The 19,450-nt window shown below is 45.3% G+C and overlaps 1 protein-coding gene across 16 annotated transcripts in view; it reads left to right on the forward strand.

Moving 5' to 3' along the window:
• Positions 1-19,450, forward strand: part of BAZ2B (bromodomain adjacent to zinc finger domain 2B) — a 260,648-nt gene that overhangs the window by 7,346 nt on the left and 233,852 nt on the right. Inside the window, exon 1 of one of the 16 annotated variants that reach the window (XM_077319934.1) lies at positions 13,827-14,033. The exons of the other annotated variants lie outside the window; for them this stretch is intronic. The gene's annotated coding sequence lies outside the window, so the exon portion shown is untranslated. Of the gene's footprint in view, positions 1-13,826; positions 14,034-19,450 lie in introns of those variants that run through there. 16 annotated transcript variants of the gene reach the window in all.

Consider the following 19,450-nt stretch of genomic DNA (forward strand, 5'->3'; position numbering starts at 1 on the left):
CAATATATCTAACAGTGTGTATGTACACGAAAGTATATTCCCAGAATAAAACTTTGTTGGCCTTAAAGGTGGCACTGGACTCAAACTTTGTTCTGCTTAGAATTGCACTGCAAAACAAATAGTGTCTGAGATACTTATAAAGGAAAAATACTTTCTGACATGTACTTCAATGGATTTAAAATATATGAATCAAGTTAACAGCGAAATTTAAGGCTAATCTAAAATGATATAGTTCACCATACATTTTTCTCTGTCCATTGTTGTACAAGCAGTTCTGTGTGCATAAAATACAACAAGTGGAATAACATTTTTCCTCCGTCATTTGCATAGGTTTAGTTATTAGCAGTGGGAAATACCTCAGTTGGTTCTTTTTTCGTGTTTTGAGTGTATTGATACAAAACAGATATGTCAGATAGTATAGCTACAAGAAAGAATCTTGTTGAGAAGTAATTCCAGATGGGTCTGTATTAGTCTGTAGCAGCAAAAAAAATTTTTTTAAAGACTATTGGCAGTTCAGGGGATGTAAAAAAAATTGATTGCAACATAAGATTTTGTGAGTCACAGCTCACTTCATCAGGTTCATGAGGCACACATCCATGAGGTTGATACATATTCATAGAAGAAAGCCAGGGGAGGAGATATTACAAAGAGAGGCAAGTTAAAAAACAATGTCTGTTTGATTATTTATTTATATTTTAATTTATATACTGCCGCTCTCGGGAGTACTGTCTTACGACGGTTTACAATAAAACAGTAAAATACAATATAACCTCTCAAATCCCCATATAAACAAGCAAACAGATGGTATCATAATCCGAGTCTCTGGCCTTCTAAAAACATTCTTAATACGCAGCCTCATTGGTCAGCTCCCAGGGCCTATGCTGGTCTCCAAAAAAGATAGGAGCCAGAAGCCTGATCTTAAGGCAGAATGTAAAAAGGAAGGTGTGTGGGATCCGCAGATGGCAACTCCAATTCACTGTCCTGGCCTCAACCAAATGCCTGGCATAAGAGCTCTGTTCTCCAGGCCCTGTGGAACCTAGAGAGTTCCGTCAGGGTCTTTCGCTCTTTCAAGAACTCATTCCGCCAGGTTGGGACCAGGGCCAAAAAGGCCTTGGTCTAGGTCGAGGCCAGGCGGATATCTTGGGGGTCCAGGACAACCAGCAAATTCATACCCACAGAATGAAGGGTCCTGCTGGGAGCATAAGCAGGTAAGTGGTCCTTCAGATAGGTAGGACCTAAGCCACATATAGCTTTAAAGGTCAAAACCGATACCTTGAACTTGATCCAGAACCAAACTGGTAACCAGTGCAGTTGTCACCACACTGGCTGGATATGGGCCCTTCAAGATGACCTAGTGAGGACCCTTGCAGCCGCGTTTTGCACCAGCTGTAATTTCTGGATCAAGGAAAAGGGCAGGCCCGCATAGAGCGAGTTACAGTAGTATAACCTGGAAGTGACAGTTGCATGGATCACTGTGGCCAAGTGTTCTGAGGACAGGTAGGGTGCTAGTAGTCAAGCCTGGCACAGGTTGAAAAACACTGTCTAGGCTACTTTTGTGACCTGAGCCTTCATTGATAGGGAGGCATCATAAATCACCCCCAAATTCCTGGCAGCTGGTACAGGTGTCAGTTGCACCCCATCCAGGCAGGGGAGGTGTACTTCCTGGCCCTGCCCCCTTCTGCCCAGTCACAGGACTTCTGTTTTGGAGGGGTTGAGTTTCAGACGACTCTGCTTGAGCCATCCAGCCACTGCTTCCAAACAGCTGGCAAATGTATCTGGGGAGAAGTCTGTCCGTCCATTAGGAGGTAGAGCTGGGTGTCATCCACACATTGGTGACAACCTAGCCCATAGCCCCGGATGAGCTTGGCTAAATGGCACATATAGATGTTAAAAAGTGCAGGGGAGAGTACCGCCCCTTGTGGAACTCCACATGGGAGCTCAAAGGGGTCCAACATCTCTTCCCCCATCACAACCCTCCACATCTGGTTCCAGGGAAAGGAGACCAGCCATTGCAGTACAGTCCCCCTAATCCTGGTCCCAGCAAGGCAGTGGGCCAGCAACTTGTGGTCGACCACATCAAATGCAACTAACAGGTCTAAAAGCACGAGGGTGGCCAAGCTGCCCCGATCTTGCTGGCACTGGATATCATCCGTCAGAGCAACTGGCATGGTCTCCACCCCATGGCCGGGACGGAAACCAGACTAGTATGGATCTAGGGCCGAAGTTTCCTCCATGAATGCTAGCTGCTGATCCACCACGGCCTGTTCAACTACCTTTCCCAGAAATGCAAGATGCGAGACTGGGTGGTAGCTGTATAGGATGAACTACTGCCTCTTTAAGCCCTTTGGGTAACTCTCCAGATGTTAAGGAGAGGTTCACCATCTCCCTCAAAGGGCCTCCTATCTGCTGGTCGCCCAATTTGAGCAACCAAGACAGACAGGGATCTAAGGTTAGATCTTGCAATTAAAAAATACCAATTTAAAACATCTCTCCACCCACTTTCTGTTGGTGTTGCCCTAATAGATCAGGGATGCCCAACTTTTTTGAACTTGTAGGCACCTTTGGAGTTCTGACACAGCATGGTGGGGGCAACCACAAGATGGCTGCCACAGGAGGCAGAGGGAAGCACAAAATGACTAATGCCGCTTGCCTTCAGTAACACAATGAAGTCCTTTGGACTGTGGTACCAGTTGCTGTCAAAGCATCTTCACAGCCTATCAAATACCCAGTGGCCAATTAGAAGCAATAGTTCGATCCCAGGGGTAGTCAAACTGCGGCCCTCCAAATGTCCATGGACTACAATTCCCAGGAGCCCCTGCTCCATCCCCTTTCTAAAAACACCTGGTGGCTACCAGGAAGGTTGTTGGTAGGTACCATGGTGGCCATAGCGGACACTTGTAATAGATATTGACTTTGTAGGTCTGATTTGCGAAGACTTACAATAGAATAAAGGTAAGGTGCCACTGGATACCTTTACAGATACAGATGACCTTTAATGTCATAAAAGACACCTTTCCTGTTTTACAGGGAACGGTTTGTCCAAAATCCAGGGTCACAGTCCTACACAGACTTAAGCATGTGTCTAATAAGATCAATGAATTTACAAGTATGTAGACTCCTAAATTGCATGGTCATTTAGCTTTGCAACATTTAAGCAAATAAAAATGCTGAGTGGTGACTTGGGGTGATGTTTCCTGAAAAAAATGTACAAATGTATATTAGATGTTAAATTTGGCATATTTTTGAAAAGTCAATATAATGTTATCAGCACCATGGCCTGCCTTCAATAGAGTTGTCAACTCCAGCTTCGGAAATTCCTGGATATTTGGGAGTGGAGCCTTGGGAAACTGGGGACTGAGAAGAGGGACCTCATCAGGCTATAATAATATATAGGCCACTTTCCACAGGAGCACTTTTCCCTAAGGGAAATGATGGATGTAATCAAGACCTGCTGTAATTCCAAAATGTATGCGGCCCCCACCTGGAGGCTGGTAACCTTAGCCTTCATGCACATCTCAAGGATAATGTTATTGATTTTTTTGTCACTTCATAACATGGTCTCTGAGCATCATACAAATTTAATTTCACAAAAGGGCTGAGTGAAAGGGCTAAGAGACACAGTATAGCGTTTAAAAGCGGCAGCTTTTAATCTGTTGAACTGGGTTTGATTACTCGCTCCTCCACATGCAGTGACCTTGGGCTTGTCACAGCACTGATAGTGCTGTTCTGACCAAGAAGTGCTGTCAGAGCTTTCTCACATGCTATGGGCCCTGAACAGTGCCTTCCTTCCATAGATCAGGGCTGTAGCACCTTTAAGGTCACTTTTCCCTCTTTAAGGATGCTTGGAGTGGAGGGCTCCACCTTTCTGGTGGAGGGGAGGGCTCTGCCTTCAGTCTGGGTGCTCCTGCTGCATTTGTACTCTAGGGCAGGGGTAGTCAACCTGTGGTCCTCCAGATGTCTATGGACTACAATTCCCAGGAGCCCCTGCCAGCAATTCCTGGCAGGAGCTCCTGGGAATTGTAGTCCATGAACATCTGGAGGACCACAGGTTGACTACCCCTGCTCTAGGGCCCTGCAAACCCTTAAATTGGCTCTGGTGCTATGGGCCCCACAAATCCTTAAACCACTCTTCCTCATAGGGTGTCTGTTGTGGGGAGAAGAAGGGAAGGGAAGCTGCTTTGAGACTTCTTCGTGCAGTAAAAAGCGGGGTATAAAAACCAACTCTTCTTTTTCTTCTGAATGGACTCCAGGCTATAGAAATAAACTCATATTGCTTAACTTCAGAACAAAGTTCACAAAGAACTGTGAAAATGGCAACATGAGAACACTTAGATTCATTTCTAAAATTGTTTACTGCTGTAAACTGCCTCATTGAAGCTGCAATGCTGCCTCACTTTCACTTGATCTGTTAGCCTTTATAGGATCAGGTAAATAATGGTGTCTGTACTAGAAATTCCACAAGTTTAAATAGGAGGGTTATTTTCATTGTTCATTCCTATCATAGCCTTGATTCCCCTGAAATGGGAAATGGTGGGCATACCTTGACTGTTAACTGAGATCAGTAGTAATTCCAGGAGATATTCAGGCCCTACCTGGAGGCTGATAACCCTACTTGTGAGATAGGCATCCCCCAAGGAGTAGACTAAGGGAATCGGGGGTCTCCTGTGGAGTGAGACAATTGGCAAAAATTCTTTCCCTCTTTGTGCCCACAGATACTGTAGGTGGGATCCAAACCTTTATGTGCAACTACATTTCTTAACCCTTTGTAAAAATCCAGTGCGTGCGCTCTGCACAGTCACCTCTGTAGCAACTGGGACTATGTTACTTTAAAACAGGGGTAGTCAAACTGCGGCCCTCCAGATGTCTATAACTACAATTCCCATGAGCCCCTGCCAGCGTTTGCTGACAGGTGCTCATGGGAATTGTAGTCCATGGACATCTGGAGGGCCGCAGTTTGACCACCCCTGCTTTAAAACATGAGAAGTTAAGAAAAGTAATAGCACTGGTGATGAAAAATTGGAAAAGAATAGACACTCTATTATAATTTTCTTTTTGAGGATTTTAATGCCGGTGTTTTTTTCCTGTTTTTTTCCTTTTATGGTTTTCATTTATTTGATTTTCGTCCTCCAAGGAGCTGAAGGCAGCATACATGTCCCCTCTACTCCATTTTAGTGACTGACTATGAACTGATAATTAAAGTATGGGAAAAAACACCCATTGGGATTAGTGGTTGAATAGTGAGCTTCTGGATGGGACTGAATGATGAGAAACTTCTTTTCATGAAACACTCCTAAACACCTCACATGGAAGTGATATTTTGTTGAATACGATGGAACGGATTTCCACTTGCTTTAAAAAAATTATAAAACTGCACACTCACATTTTGCTCAAGATGAAGGTAGTATTTTGTAAGAGATGTATAGATATGTAGGAAAGCTGTTATAGCTGTAGTATTCTAGCTAAATCTATGTTGTAAGCAATAAATGCTTAATTCTTTCCCCTCTGATAGGAAATTTCAGGTGGAAGATAATTATTGCATTGGTCCAATGGATGTGCAGAGCCATAATTGTGTGTTTTTAACCCTGTTTTTCTGTTCTTGCACTTTTCCACAAGCATGCACTCATTAATCAAAGACGCTGCACTCCTGCTGAGGGCGGAGAGGTTCATCAAACTGGCAGCCGGTTTGGTGCAAAAGAACGGTGTACTGAAGCTCTTAACGCGCTGGGACATAAATAAATCTAAGGTCTTTGTATGCAAACCCTGGAGGTTAATACTGCATAATTCAATGTCCTGTCTTTGTTTTTATGATTGATGTTTTTAAATGTTTGAAGCTTGATGCAAGACTTCTGCTAGGTCAGGGCAGACAGTCTGATTGGCCAAAGCAAAAGAGGGGGGGGGGCAGTAGGCTTGCAAGGGGTCTTGGAGTATGCTGCAGAGATTTTGACCCCCCCCTCCCCCGAAGATCATTGTCATATTGCCTGAGCTGTTATAGGAATGTTCCAGTGAGTGACAGCCCCTGCTGTGATAATGGACCCTGTGCATAGAATGCCAATAGTTGGGCCCTATTTGTTCAGAAGCTGACTGCTATTTGTATCCTTAACAAGAGCTAGCATTGTAGAACAAGGCAAAATGACCGGGATTTCTCTGTCGAAATAGTGCTGGGATTTGGCTTTAACAGGAATTGGTTGCATATTCATAATTTAAGAACAGCTGGTTACAGCCAGCGCACAGTCATTTGCAAGCTATTATAGCCCATTCTGCTCACACATGGAACCTGGTCTTGAGCTCCACAACACCCCCCCCCCCCCAATCCTCTTGCTTATTGATCTACCTGCATTTAAAATCTGGTCACTGCTGTCAAGGAGGCCTTTCATTTTTAGCTGCGCTTGCAAACACCAAAGAGCCTTGATTTTCAAATATTTAATTTTCACTAAATGCAGAATAAAAACGGTAAAGTGCAGGCTCTGAAGCAACACGCTGGGTGAATCAGCATTGTCACAAATCTGAAATGCAAAAATAAACCCTCCCAAGCCTGCTTGATGGATCGTACATTTCTGCAACATTCAGAGCTGTTGGCTCTGTGTGTTATTTCGGGCAAAGGCTTTTTTTTGCTGGATTTTGTCAAGGTTACCCTCCTGGCTTTACAGCTATTAAAATACAGTGCTGTGTTTTTGTGCTTTAGTCATGCAGGAAGACTTTGTTTTGTCTTGTTTGTGTATGAAGGTGCATTACATATCACCCATTTATTTTGCACATGGAAGCAAAGAAGGCATTGCTTGGGATTTTGCAATATAAGATGAATAAACTAGCTTTGCTTTTACTGTGTTCTTTGAATTGCATTGGTTCTGGCAAATGTGTTGTTTTTAAAAGATTTCAAAATTGCAGTATCCTTTTTAGTTGAACTTGCCATGTTTAAAATTTCTGGTCCTTCCATTTAATGGTGTGCCTCCACATCTAATGGCATCCTTGTCTATCCAAAACCTTGATGGAAAATGTGGGTGATAAATGTGAAAAACTGACTAACAATTGGACAACTGCAGCCCAATCCTAACCATGAATTTGCTGATCTATTTCGGGGAGATTGACATCCACAAGTTGACATTTCAGGGTGACAAATAGGATTATTTTCCCATGCTCAGGTGCAGTGTAGAAGGTGAATCTAGGACATCATGGTTTAATTTGTCACTCTACCTCCAGATATAACTTTTGAGGAGGAAACTATTTTGCTGAAGCAGGAACAAATGTGTTTCGAGTGAGCTTCTTTAAGTGCTATATGAAATATGATTAACATAAGTTACAATTTTCTGTCTCATAGGTTTATGACCACAATGTAGGAGCATCATGGTGCGCAGAAGAAGGAAAATCCTATTCAGTACTTGCAACATGTTGAACACTTGCAAGTGTTAGCTTGTCAAGAAGAAAAACCGGTGTCTTAATTAGATACCAAGCTCAGGAAAAAAAAATTAAGCATTGATTACAAGGAAATAGTACCCAAAGAGGCAAGGATGCCATGTGCACCAATTATCCGTATATGCCAAGGATTGTCTGTCTGAGTATCTGTCCCTCGTACAATGGCCCTAATTTTATCATTGGAGAGTTTTAGTTGCTAGAATTGTCATTCTTTACAATGTCTGCTGTCTCCAGTGCTTGTGAAGCTTATTCATGAACAGTAAAGACAAAGCCACATATTAGTGAAAGATAGGTAATCAGATATCCCAATGTATTTTTAATGTTGATAAGCAACCATGGGTGAATCTGTTTTGAATTAAGACTACAGTGCTGGAGGAGGGGGAGAGATTAACCTTTTCCTCTATACTTTTTTTTCTCAGGGAGAAATCTGGGGTGGGGGCTTGGTTATATATACTATCCAAATACATTATCTGTATTATACCATTATGTTTTCCCTTCCAAGATGAATACCTATAGATGCCAGCCACCAGGTGGGGCCTAGGAATCCCCTATAATTACAGCCATCTCCAGATTTCAGGAATATGTTCCCTTGGAGCAACCTTTTTCAACTTTTTTGAGAAAGAAACCTCTGAAACATTATTCTGGCTTTGAGAAACTCCAGAAGTGGCGCAGTCATGCAGAATATGGTTGGGAAGCATAGATGTGTACATGCCCATCTGAGGCCCCTCCTCTTCACACCCCCTCTAGACTCATCACTGGCCATTTCTTGCGGGGGGGGGGGGTAGAATTACCATATATGGTCATATCACACTATAAATATTTAACCAGTTTTTAAAAATATATTAAAAATGAACTCCCACTCATTCGGGAAACCCTTCCAGAGCCATCAAGAAGCCTTTCCAGAGCCAGAGTTTCACGAAATCCTGGTTAAGAAAGCCTGCTTTGGAGCATGGAATCTTTGATTTTGTACCTCACTAGAGTACCTGATTTCCCTAAGCTCTACCACCAAATCTCCAGGAATTTCCCAACCTGGGGCTGGCAACCCAACCTTCAATCCCCTACTGATGACCGGGGGGGGGGATCTGACTACCCTGACTACCCTGACTACCCCTACCTGATTTCCCCAAGCTCTACCACCAAATCTCCAGGAATTTCCCAACCTGGGGCTGGCAACCCAACCTTCAATCCCCTACTGATGACCGGGGGGGGGGGATCTGACTACCCTGTGAATAGCTGCTTAGAGGGTCTGATTCATGTTGTGAAAATATCATGGGAAGGGGAAGCAGTATGGCTTCTTCTCGATGCTCTAGCTCAAATTCGAATTGAAAACCCCTGCAGTGACTCTTTTAATATTTTAGTTTTCATATTTTAATGTGAAAAAGCATCTGCCAGGGTCTCCAAAATGCTGGGATCCCAGTCATATATTCCCATGCCCTAAGGCAGTGGTCCACAACCTTTCTAAGGCTGAGGACCGGTGTGGGGGGAGGGCGATCTGGCGGCCGCGCATGCTCAAACGCGCATGCATGGCAGGTCTGCATATGCACGTTTGTGCCATGCGCGGCTGCAAATGTGCATGTGTGGAAACTGCCGCACATGCGTGTTTGCGGCCGCATGCGCATTTGCACCGGCGGCCCTGCTTCCCTCCCCCCCACAAAAAGAAACTTGCCGTGCCGCAAGCTAATTGGACGCTTTGGCAGCCGATTTGCTTGCGCCCTGGGAAGTTTCTCACTGCTGGGGGGGGACGGGGAGAGGGAGCCACGGCCCGGTACTGGGGCCTTTGCGGCCCGGCACCGGCCTGCGGCCTGGTAGTTGGGGACCACTGCCCTAAGGTACCCTGATGTACACAGACTGCTGTTTCAGGCTCTGCAATATTTTGAATTCTTGATAAAATCATATGGACATTATATTTGTCCCCAGTATGTCTTCATCCCACAGAACAATTTATTCTCTTGACCCTTAAAACAAGGGAGGAGACAGGGCCATAGTATGGTTTACTGAGTGGAAGAGTTTCCCCTGTCTCTTAGGAACAGCATTTTGGGGGCAGATGCATTTGGGGCTGCAGCAAGAAGGGGGAGGCAAGAATGTTGTACTCTACTGCAGTGGTCCCCAACCCCCAGTCCGGCGACCGGGACCAGTTCGTGGATCAATTGGTACCGGTCCGCGGTTCCTCCTTGTCTTCCTCCCCAGCTGCTGCCTCAGGGGCCTGCCCTGCCACTCTGCTGCCGGCTCACCTTTGGTGCTCTCTGGCAGCCACCATGGCTGGGGCTCTCCTTCGGCATGGCACTGCGCAGCTGCTGCTGGCAGTGCCCCTCAGTGGGCGACGGGAAGTCAGGGGCGTCGGCAGGAAATCAAGTGGAGCAGGGGCTTAGGCAGCGTTGACGTCCCTTGGCAAAAGACTATGCCCCCCAGGCCTCAGTAAAATTGTCAAGCGTTGACCGGTCCCCGGTGATAAAAAGGTTGGGGACCACTGCTCTACTGTAGCAATCCTGCCCACAGAAAGTCTCTGCTGGATAATCTCAGCATACAAAGGTAGAGCAGTGGTTCTCAACCTTAGGGTCAGGACCCGCCGAACTCCATCCGGCAAGCCTCATGTGCTCTGCAGCAAGGCTGCCACGGACCCCCCCCCCCGTGGTTAAAAGAAGGGAGAAAGGAGAGAAGCGGTGAGCCAAGGGAGCAAGATGTGCACCCAAGCCTGGCTCAGAGCAGGACAGCGAGCAATGTGGATGTGGTGGCAGCAGCAGCAGCCCCCTCCCCCAGGCAGGGCCACAGCTGGGGGGCCAGGGGAAGTGCCTCCTCAGCGCTAGCTGGCAGCTCCTCTGGCTGGGTCCCCACTGGGCTTCAGGACCGAAGTTGGGGTCACGGCGAAGAAAAGGCTGAGAACCACTGAAGTAGAGCCTTCAACCATGTGCAGCAGTGTATTGGAGTGTGTGTGAAGTTGTTCAGAAGTATATTAACAAGCTTGTCTCTCTTTTCGTCTGTTCATTGTTTGGAGTTATGCCAGAATTTCTCCTAACTTTGGTTTGCGGTATTTTTTTTATTATGGTGTGTATTCTTTATGTTTGGTTAGTGTTCATGCTTCCGTAGTTTCTGTTTAACTAGCTGCATGACCTTTATTATTTTATTTATTATATTTCTATACCACCCTTCCCAGAGGCTCAGGAAAGGAGACATTTGACTGCTAAATGAGTTGAGTGATAAACTTCCATTCCGTGGAACAGCTAGATTAAAGCCAAGAAAGCACCTTTGAGACCAACAAGAGTTTTGGGTTATAAGCTGTCAAGAGTCAGAATTCCTTTTACCAGATTTCAGTGAGGCATTATCAGATATTCAGTTCTCTGGAGTAGTCAGTGCACTTCTTAAATGATATGTTCAATTAAAAAACATATCTTTGTGTAGCTTGCTTACTGTTTACTACAGAGGTTTCAAGAGTAGCTTTTTATAGCATTGTGCTCACTTCCCCATATTCCTGTAAGGAAGGGAAGGTGCTTTCTGACTCCTTCAGGTAGTGAAAAGCAGTGTATAAAAAAGTATCTTCCTGCTCAGCTTGGTGTAGTAGTAGTAGTTGTTGTTGTTAGAAGCGAAGTCGTGTCCGACCCATTGCGACCCCATGGACAATGATCCTCCAGGGCTTCCAGTCCTCTACCATTCCCCGTAGTCTATTTCAGTTTGCATCTACTGCTTCAGTGACTCCATCCAGCCACCTCATTCTCTGTTGTCCCCTTCTTCTTTTGCCTTCAATTGCTCCCAGCATTAGGCTCTTCTCCAGGGAGTCCTTCCTTCTCATGAGGTAGTAGTTAGTGCAAATTTAAGAATCTGCAAGACTGATGTTCAAGTCCTCACTCTGCCATGGTAGCTCTCTAGGTGACCCTGGGCGAGTTACTCTCTCTCAGCCTACACTACTTGAACAGGGTGACTGTTATAGGGACAAAACTGAGGAGAGTAGAATGATGTTATAAGCCACATTGGGGAGAAAATTGAAGTGTGGGAATGTAAATAAAAATAGGAAGGGATATGTAGGATAGTGATATGTGCTTAGGTACTGAAATGTATTCATGGAATCTCAAGAAAGTGTCATTAGTTCTGCATATGCTCAGATGTTCGGATTGCTATAGCTCCAGCTTGGTGGCCTTGGAAACTCCTTTTTTTCGATTGATGAAAGGAGAAGGAGCTACTGGGAACTACTGACCATCTGTTGAAGGAGAAAATGGAGCAGGAGAATGTTGTTGGGCTGTGTGTGTGTGAGGGGCGACTGGTAAGATTCTCATTGTGTCCTTGGCACAGCGAATGGCAAAGGGGCAGGACAGCGATAGCTGGAACCAGCGCAGGGTCATGGTGGATAGATACCACCTCTGTGAGCCTCAATCCTACTCACTTTTTGTTCAGCAGCAGGGATGACCCCTCATGCCTCCAAACAGACAGCCTAAATGCCTCTCCAAATGGAGTAAATTTAAATCCTACATGGAACAGTTCTTATTATTCTGCTGTTCAGTAACTATATGAACCATAGGAATTATTGTATTAGTGGATTGTATAACTTATTAGGCTATATGCCTATATTAGGCTATATGACTATTCCAGGAATTGGTGTAGGACACCAAAATAAAGAGGGGCCTTTGGCTTGGTGACAGAGTGGTGCCTTGTGTTTAATAAGTTCAATTCTGCCTGGCATCTTCAGTTAAAACAGTGGTTCTCAACCTTCCTAATGCCGCAACCCTTTAATACAGTTCCTCGTGTTGTGTTGACCCCCCAACCATAGAATTATGCATGTGTTCTTTCACAGAAATTATACCAAAATTAAACCAAAATGGCGTGAAGATCTATTGTTCATGATTGTATATAAATTGTATATAAATTGTATATAAATTGGTAAGCGCCTTCAGGAGGAGTGGCAACAGTGGTGACACCCCTGCCCCCTGGCTAAGCTGCTCGCCCTGCTGCAACCCCTGTGAAAAGGTTGTTCAATCCCCAAAAGGGTCCCGACCCCCAGGTTGAGAACCACTGAGTTAAAAAGAAGTCTCAAGTAGCCGTTGCTGGGAAAGGTGACTTTGTCTGAGATTCGGTAAAACTGATACCAATCCAGTCTAGCTAATGCTTCAAATTCAAATGGTAGTTACAGAGAAAACTAGTTATGAAATGCCACTGGGCCTAACTATGACTGAAGCAGCAGTAGGGGGGGAAATTAAGGGACTGGTGATAGGAGAGAAGCAACACTGTGCATTTTGTATATTTCAGACCCTTGGTTCTTGAGAATGAGTTTACGGTGTGACGTTTTCTTTCATGGCAATACTTTTCAAATTACTCCTGTGGCTGTGAAACGCATGAAAAAAAAATTGCATCTAAATTGAAAAGTCACATGGATTTATAAGAAAATATCTATGAGCAGGATTCCTCCCAGCTTCTGTTCACTTGGGTGTTCGATTCTATCTCGGTATTGTTGTTCAGACCCTTGGTGTGAGGCCTTTTGAGATGCATCCCCTGTCTGCCTAACAGAAAAGAAGGGGAGGGCTAGGTATACCACCCCTGAGCTGCTGGGGGGGGGGAGAGGATGGTACTTGGGACAAAAACGGGATGCATATGAAAAGAATGTGTTGTAAGAGACCTTACATAATTCAGTCTTTCCATGTGACTAAAATGTTTATGTTATTGTAAGTGCTAAAATACTGCAAGTTCTGTTCCAGGGACAGCAGCACTATATCTAGTCTCCAGTTTTTGGAAAGGCGTGGGGAATGGCAGGTGTTTCTGTTTTTAAGTAGCTAACTAGAGAGATGAGTTCTCCAGCATTAGAGCACAGGAGAGAATGAGGGCGTCTGTCTAGAATGGACAGATGGGCAAACACAAACAACTAAACCTTGCTTGCAGTGACAGTTTCCCCTGAATCAACAGTTTTTAAACTGTAACGTGAAATTACATGAGCGACCCAGTTGGGTTACCTGGTGGAGCGGCCCGTGTTTGTGACTTACTAACTCAGGATCAAACTAGATGTGACAGAGTCCTGAGTCCAATGCAGGGACGACAACACAATTTTAAAGCCTAACGCAAATGAGGTGTTCTTGTGTCATCGCCCCCATGCCTTTTCAATTGCCAGCCCTGATCTCGCAGCCATTTTAGCCCCTGGCAACACCATCGTGTCTAATCTGACTCTCAGTCTCTGCTACTTCAGAGAAAGTGCCAAAGATTATTCAATGCATTTTATATATCTTAAAAATAACGCTCACAACCGGAGGCTTTAGGGTCCCGTTGAATACTTTGCTTATTAACTGAGGAAAGATCAGACAGTTATTCAGCGGAGCAAGAAGTTGTTGATAAAACCAGTATTTTCTTCCCTGCCACTGTACTTTGTACCATGTTCCCTGACACTACCTTTGTTGCCCTGGAAACAGAAATGGAAGCAGGGCCTGCAACTGAAATCAACAGCCCTTTGCTTGTTTTCCATGTTTCTGCTTCTCATTGCGGGGAAACAGCATTCTAGCCTCATAAAAACAAACCGAAGGCTTGGAAACTCTTGCTGCTTCGGCTTCCAAAAGAAAGCTGAGCATGGTTTTCTTTTTGACTATTTCAGCAGCTTCCAGGGCCCTGAGAACTTCGAAGTGGCCGTTTAATCGGGACCATCTCAGGTGCTCCAGGTATCGCAAAGCTGTCGGTATCTACTTGGTGATTTAAGAAAAATCCTTCTTGGGAAGATAGTCCTTTGTGAATCAATAATAGGTACTTGTGGGCTCTTACTAGTATTGCCAATGTCAACCTCCAGGCGGTGACTGGAGAGCTTCCGGAATGACAACTGTGCTCCCATGTTACAGAGGTCAGTTCCCCAGGGGGAAAAGGCTGCTTTGGAAGGTAGACTCTATGGCAGGGGTAGTCAAACTGCGGCCCTCCAGATGTCCATGGACTACAGTTCCCAGGAGCCCCTGCCAGCATTTGTTGGCAGGGGCTCCTGGGAATTGTAGTCCATGGGCATCTGGAGGGCCGCAGTTTGACTACCCCTGCTCTATGGCATTATGCCCCACTGAAGTCCCTCCTCCCCCAACAATGTCCTCCTCAGGTTCCAGCTACAAAATCTCCAAGTCCTTTCCAACCCAGAGCTGACAGGTCTAGCTCTCATGGTTTTATAAAGATAAGAACATCAACATTTTCAATTTAGGACCACTCTCAGATTCCCCACCCTTAATTCTGGCCCCTACTGCAGGCAAATGGGTAGTGCCAGACTCTTTTTCAGTATGGGTGAATTGTTTTGTGTTGAGAGGCATGTAATTTGGACACTTCAGCAGTGTTTATTTTATCAGGCTTTCCAGTGCAATCCTGCATTGTAAGCAGATGCTTGTCTGACTGCCTATAAGCAACTCAGAGACACTGCAGGCAAACAGGTGAGGAATTTTTACAGAATGGGCCTTTTTTTTTTTTTTTTTTGGAAGCTGCTGGTGTGTCCCAACGATTATTACAGACTGGCATCAGTAGCCAGAGTGGTGGAAGCATTTGAGGGCTAGTTATGTTGTAAATGTATGAGGTGATCCTAAACCAAGTTATGCTTGTCTATTGAAGTCAAAGGGTTTGGAAACATCTCCGTTTAGGATTGCAATTATATTAGCAAGCTTAGCATCATCTGTGTATTTGTATATGCAATATGTTGTACACTGTGTAGAGCTGGCCTCTGGGATAGGTGGTATAGAAATTTAATAAACTAGGATAACTACAAATGTGTGTTCTAATCATTTATTTATTTATTTAGATTTAGATTTTTATACTGCCCTCCCATACGGCTCTGGGCAGTTTATATAAAACGTCATAGGGTAATTTCATAGAACATCATAACAATCATAACATATCAACTAGAACAATATTTCAACAGTAACGGTAACTTTGATGAAGTCTTTAGGTAAGTCAGATTATTTCAGTCATGGAAGGGAGTGTCTGAGAGGGGGACCAGCGGTTGTTGTTCGGTCGGTCGGTCTCAAGCAAATGCCTCATGGAGGAGCTCCCTTTTTCAGGCCCTGTGAGATTGTGGGAATTCAGGAAGGGCCCTGATTTCTTCAGAGAACTTGTTCCACAAGGTGGGGGCCAGAACAGAGAAGGCTCGGGCCCTTGTTGAGGTTCGACATGCTTCTTTGAGGCCAAGGATCACCAGCAAGTTGGAGGTGGTCAAGGGCTGTTTCGGGGGTATAGGCAGAGAGACAGTCTCTCATGTACACTGAGCCCAGACTATGTATGGCCTTGAAGGTAATGTGCACACTCATCTGAGAGTAGGTCCCATTGAACTCAGACTGACTATTAACCATACATAAATAGGATTGGTCTGTATATGACTATCTGTCCAGATACCGCCCTCCCCTGTGTCTCAGGACAGTTTACAGAAAATGTTAGATGAGTAACAGAGTACAAGGTAAGTTTGATAACTGTGTCAACAATTTTAACAACAGTCATAACATAGCATGTTCAGGTAACTATATCAACCATCTTAGTGTTATCAACACTCATAACTTGACAACTTGTTTCAGGTAACATTTCTTCTGCAATCCCATAGAATATGCTTATCTAGCTAGGAGGGGGCTGGGGGGGGTCTGGCAGAACAGCTCTATTTTGCTTGCTCTGCAGAACTGTGATAGTTCTGGCAGGGCCCAGATCTTTTCTGGGTGCTCACTCCACCAGGTGGGGGCCAGGACAGAGAACAACCTGGACTTGGTCGAGGCAAAATGGGCTTTCTTGGGGCCAGGGATTGCTAGCTGGTTGGTATTGGCTGAGAGTATGAAACTAGTGATATAGATCTATGCAGATTTATTCCAATTTGGACATATCCGTTTTGTTGTCAGACAAATTGACAGGTACTGACCACCAAAGGGGGCTGAGGGGATAGGTTGGCCAGATCCGGGTTGGGAAACTCCTGGTACTTTGAGGATGAATCCTGGGGAGGACAGGGATCTCAGTGAGTTACAATGCCATAGACTCCATCCATTTTCTCCAGGGGAACTGATCTCTGTGGTCTGGAGATGAACTGTATATTTTGGGGGAGGGGGGTTCCCCATGTCTCACCTGGAAGCTGGCATCACTAGTCAGAGAGCTAGTTCACTTATTCATGTATATTGCTCTCAGCAGCTGATGTCCTGTAGATGAATATACCTTCATAGTGCATAGATTTGCGAGTCACCATTTCATGTATTCATCATCGGTGGCCTGACCCACATGACATGGTTAGCCCTGAGGATATGATCTCTCTGTGCATCCTGGACTATTTGGATGTTCCTAATGTATGAATGAGCCTCTTGTGGCACAGAGTGGTAAGGCAGCAGTCATGCAGTCTGAAAGCTCTGCCCATGAGGCTGGGAGTTCGATCCCAGCAGCCGGCTCAAGGTTGACTCAGCCTTCCATCCTTCCGAGGTCGATAAAATGAGTACCCAGCTTGCTGGGGGATAAACGGTAATGACTGGGGAAGGCACTGGCAAACCACCCCGTATTGAGTCTGCCATGAAAACGCTAGAGGGCGTCACCCTAAGGGTCAAACATGACCTGGTGCTTGCACAGGGGATACCTTTACCTTTACCTTTACCTTTACTGTATGAATCTTTAGTGAGGGACTCTTCTGGGACTCCTTTATAATCATGTGGAATGTTAATACCAGGTAGAGTTGCCAACCTCCAGATGGCACCTGGCAATCTCCCATTATTTCAATTGATCTCCAGAGAACCGAGATCAGTGCTGCGGGAGAAAATGGCTACTTTAGAGGGTAGACTCTATGGCAGTGGTCCCAACCTGCGGGCTGCGGCCCGGTGCCGGGCCGCGAAGGCCATGGCGCCGGGCCGCGGCTCCCTCTCCCCGCCTCCCCCGCAGTAAAAAACTTCCCAGGCCGCAAGCTTCCGGCCCGGGAAGCCTCTTACTGCGGGAGGGCGGGGAGAAGGAATCGGGGCCGCGCCGCGCCCATGTGGGTGCGGCTCGCGGGCGCAGCCCGATGCGGGGGTGCGGCCAGCGGGTGCGGCCCGATGCGGGGGCGCGGCCAGCGGGTGCGGCCCGATGTGCGGGCGCGGCTCGCGGGCGCGGCCCGATGCGGGGGCGCAGCCGATGCGTGGGCGTGGCCCGCACGCGGGCCACAGGCCGCGCCCCAATGCCCTGCCGGTCCCCAACCTCAGAAAGGTTGGGGACCACTGCTCTATGGCATTAAAATCTTCTGAGATCCTTCTTCGTCCCAAACCCTGCTCTTCCCAAGCTCTACCATCCAAACCTCCAGGTGTTTCCCAGTCCAGATCTGGCAACCAGGCCTGGCAAGTGTCCCAAAATGGTTGATAGATTATATCAATTGGGTGCAATATAACTGTGTGACAGCCAGCCTCAAGCATTCCTGTTTTCTTGATAGCTAATAGAGTAAGTGGTTTAAGAGGGTCAAACTGGGAAGATCGTGGTTCAAGTCCTTGCCCTCCCCTAAGTGGCTTTTGGAATGTCATAGTGTCTTGACCTAAGTTACTTCACAGATTTGTTATGGCGATAAAATAGGGGAGCAAAGCTATGCATGTAATGTGTATGTATTAATTCTTGTGCTTTAAAGTTTTGAGTGCTTTCAAATTTGTAATTTGTGCATCTGTGTTATTAATCTTACTAGTTGGACTGGTGCATTTTGTGTTCTTGTAACCTGGTTGTTGTATTACTAGCTACCTTGAGTCTTAGGTGATCAGGTAGGATAGAAAATTTTAAAATAAATGAAAAAAAATAGATAGATTACAGTGCCCTAAATGTGTTGTAAAAAGAGTTTTTTTTTTTTTAATTCTCATTAGGTATGGCTGCTTTCCTCACAATGTCTTATAGTTTTGTCACTATATTAATCACATGTCATTTCTTACAATCCCACTTATCTTCTCTAAGGTCTATCTCGGAAACATTCTTTGGATTGGTAGTTGAATGCTGTATATATCTGTAGTGGAAATATGAAATGCTCTTTGACAAGTTTAGGATTTTCAGAATTGAGCAAGCAGACCGGGGGCATGCTGCTTTACTTTATGTGAACTGTCAAATGCAGAAGCATGGTAATGCTCTACAGCTGTGAGCTGAAATAGAAAAGTAGTTGCCTGCAGAAACTTCCTTCAACTAGGGAAGTTTATTATTCATATTCCCCTGCTTTGTTTTGATAACTCTACGACAGCACTTTAAAAAATATTTTTGAATGGCTATGAAATTCAGCAGCATGGTAACTGTAGTTGTCTTAAAAAAAAAATAGGTCCCATCTCTAAATGGCTATCGTAGTAATGTTTAAATATTTCTCCTTCACAGCAGGAGGCCAGTGTGATTTTTAAAAAAATACTAAGAGGTTTAAAATAAACCTGCTGTTAACAGAGGTTTTCACAGTGTCAATTTACCATTATAACAGTTCATCATTCTGCGGCCAAGCTTCATTGGTGGCCGTGAATACCAGTGTACATTGATTAATATTCTACACTCTTTTTACGAGAGAAATTGGAAGAAAAGAATTAATATAAAGAACGGAGAGTATAGCAACCCCTGCCCATCAGAGTGGCATTCCAACAATCTTCTTCTGTTAGATGTGCATCGAAGAAGCCAGCTCACATGAAGCAATGCCATGGTGTCACCGGATCTCACTGCCGTTTTAAAACGGAACCTGGAATGGAACATGATACTCTCCAAGCTGTGTGAACTGCTGTGGTGAATCCTACCAACAGTGTTCAAATAGGGATGCCAGGCCCATGTCCATGCTCCCCAGGAGATGTTTGGGTAAGAGTTGTTGGTGCTTTGGTATCACAATCACATAGATTTGATAGTTCCTAGAATGTCAGGAGGGAGGAGTGGCTTCACCTCTGAGTCATGGCCCTGAAGTGATATTGAAATGTCAGGGATGTTATTTCTCCCCTCAATTTCCACATGCTGTTCACCAGAATGAGGGTGGGCAATGGTGGAGACACAGGCCAAATTTAAGGATCTGTGGGATCCGTAGCACCAGAGCCAGCGGGGCCCTAAGGTAAAGGTAAAGGTATCCCTTGTGCAAGCACCGGGTCATGTCTGACCCTTGGGGTGATGCCCTCTAGCGTTTTCATGGCAGACTCAATACGGG

This window comes from Paroedura picta, chromosome 2 (assembly GCF_049243985.1).
Source record: "Paroedura picta isolate Pp20150507F chromosome 2, Ppicta_v3.0, whole genome shotgun sequence".
In the NCBI taxonomy this organism is placed as follows: domain Eukaryota; kingdom Metazoa; phylum Chordata; class Lepidosauria; order Squamata; family Gekkonidae; genus Paroedura; species Paroedura picta.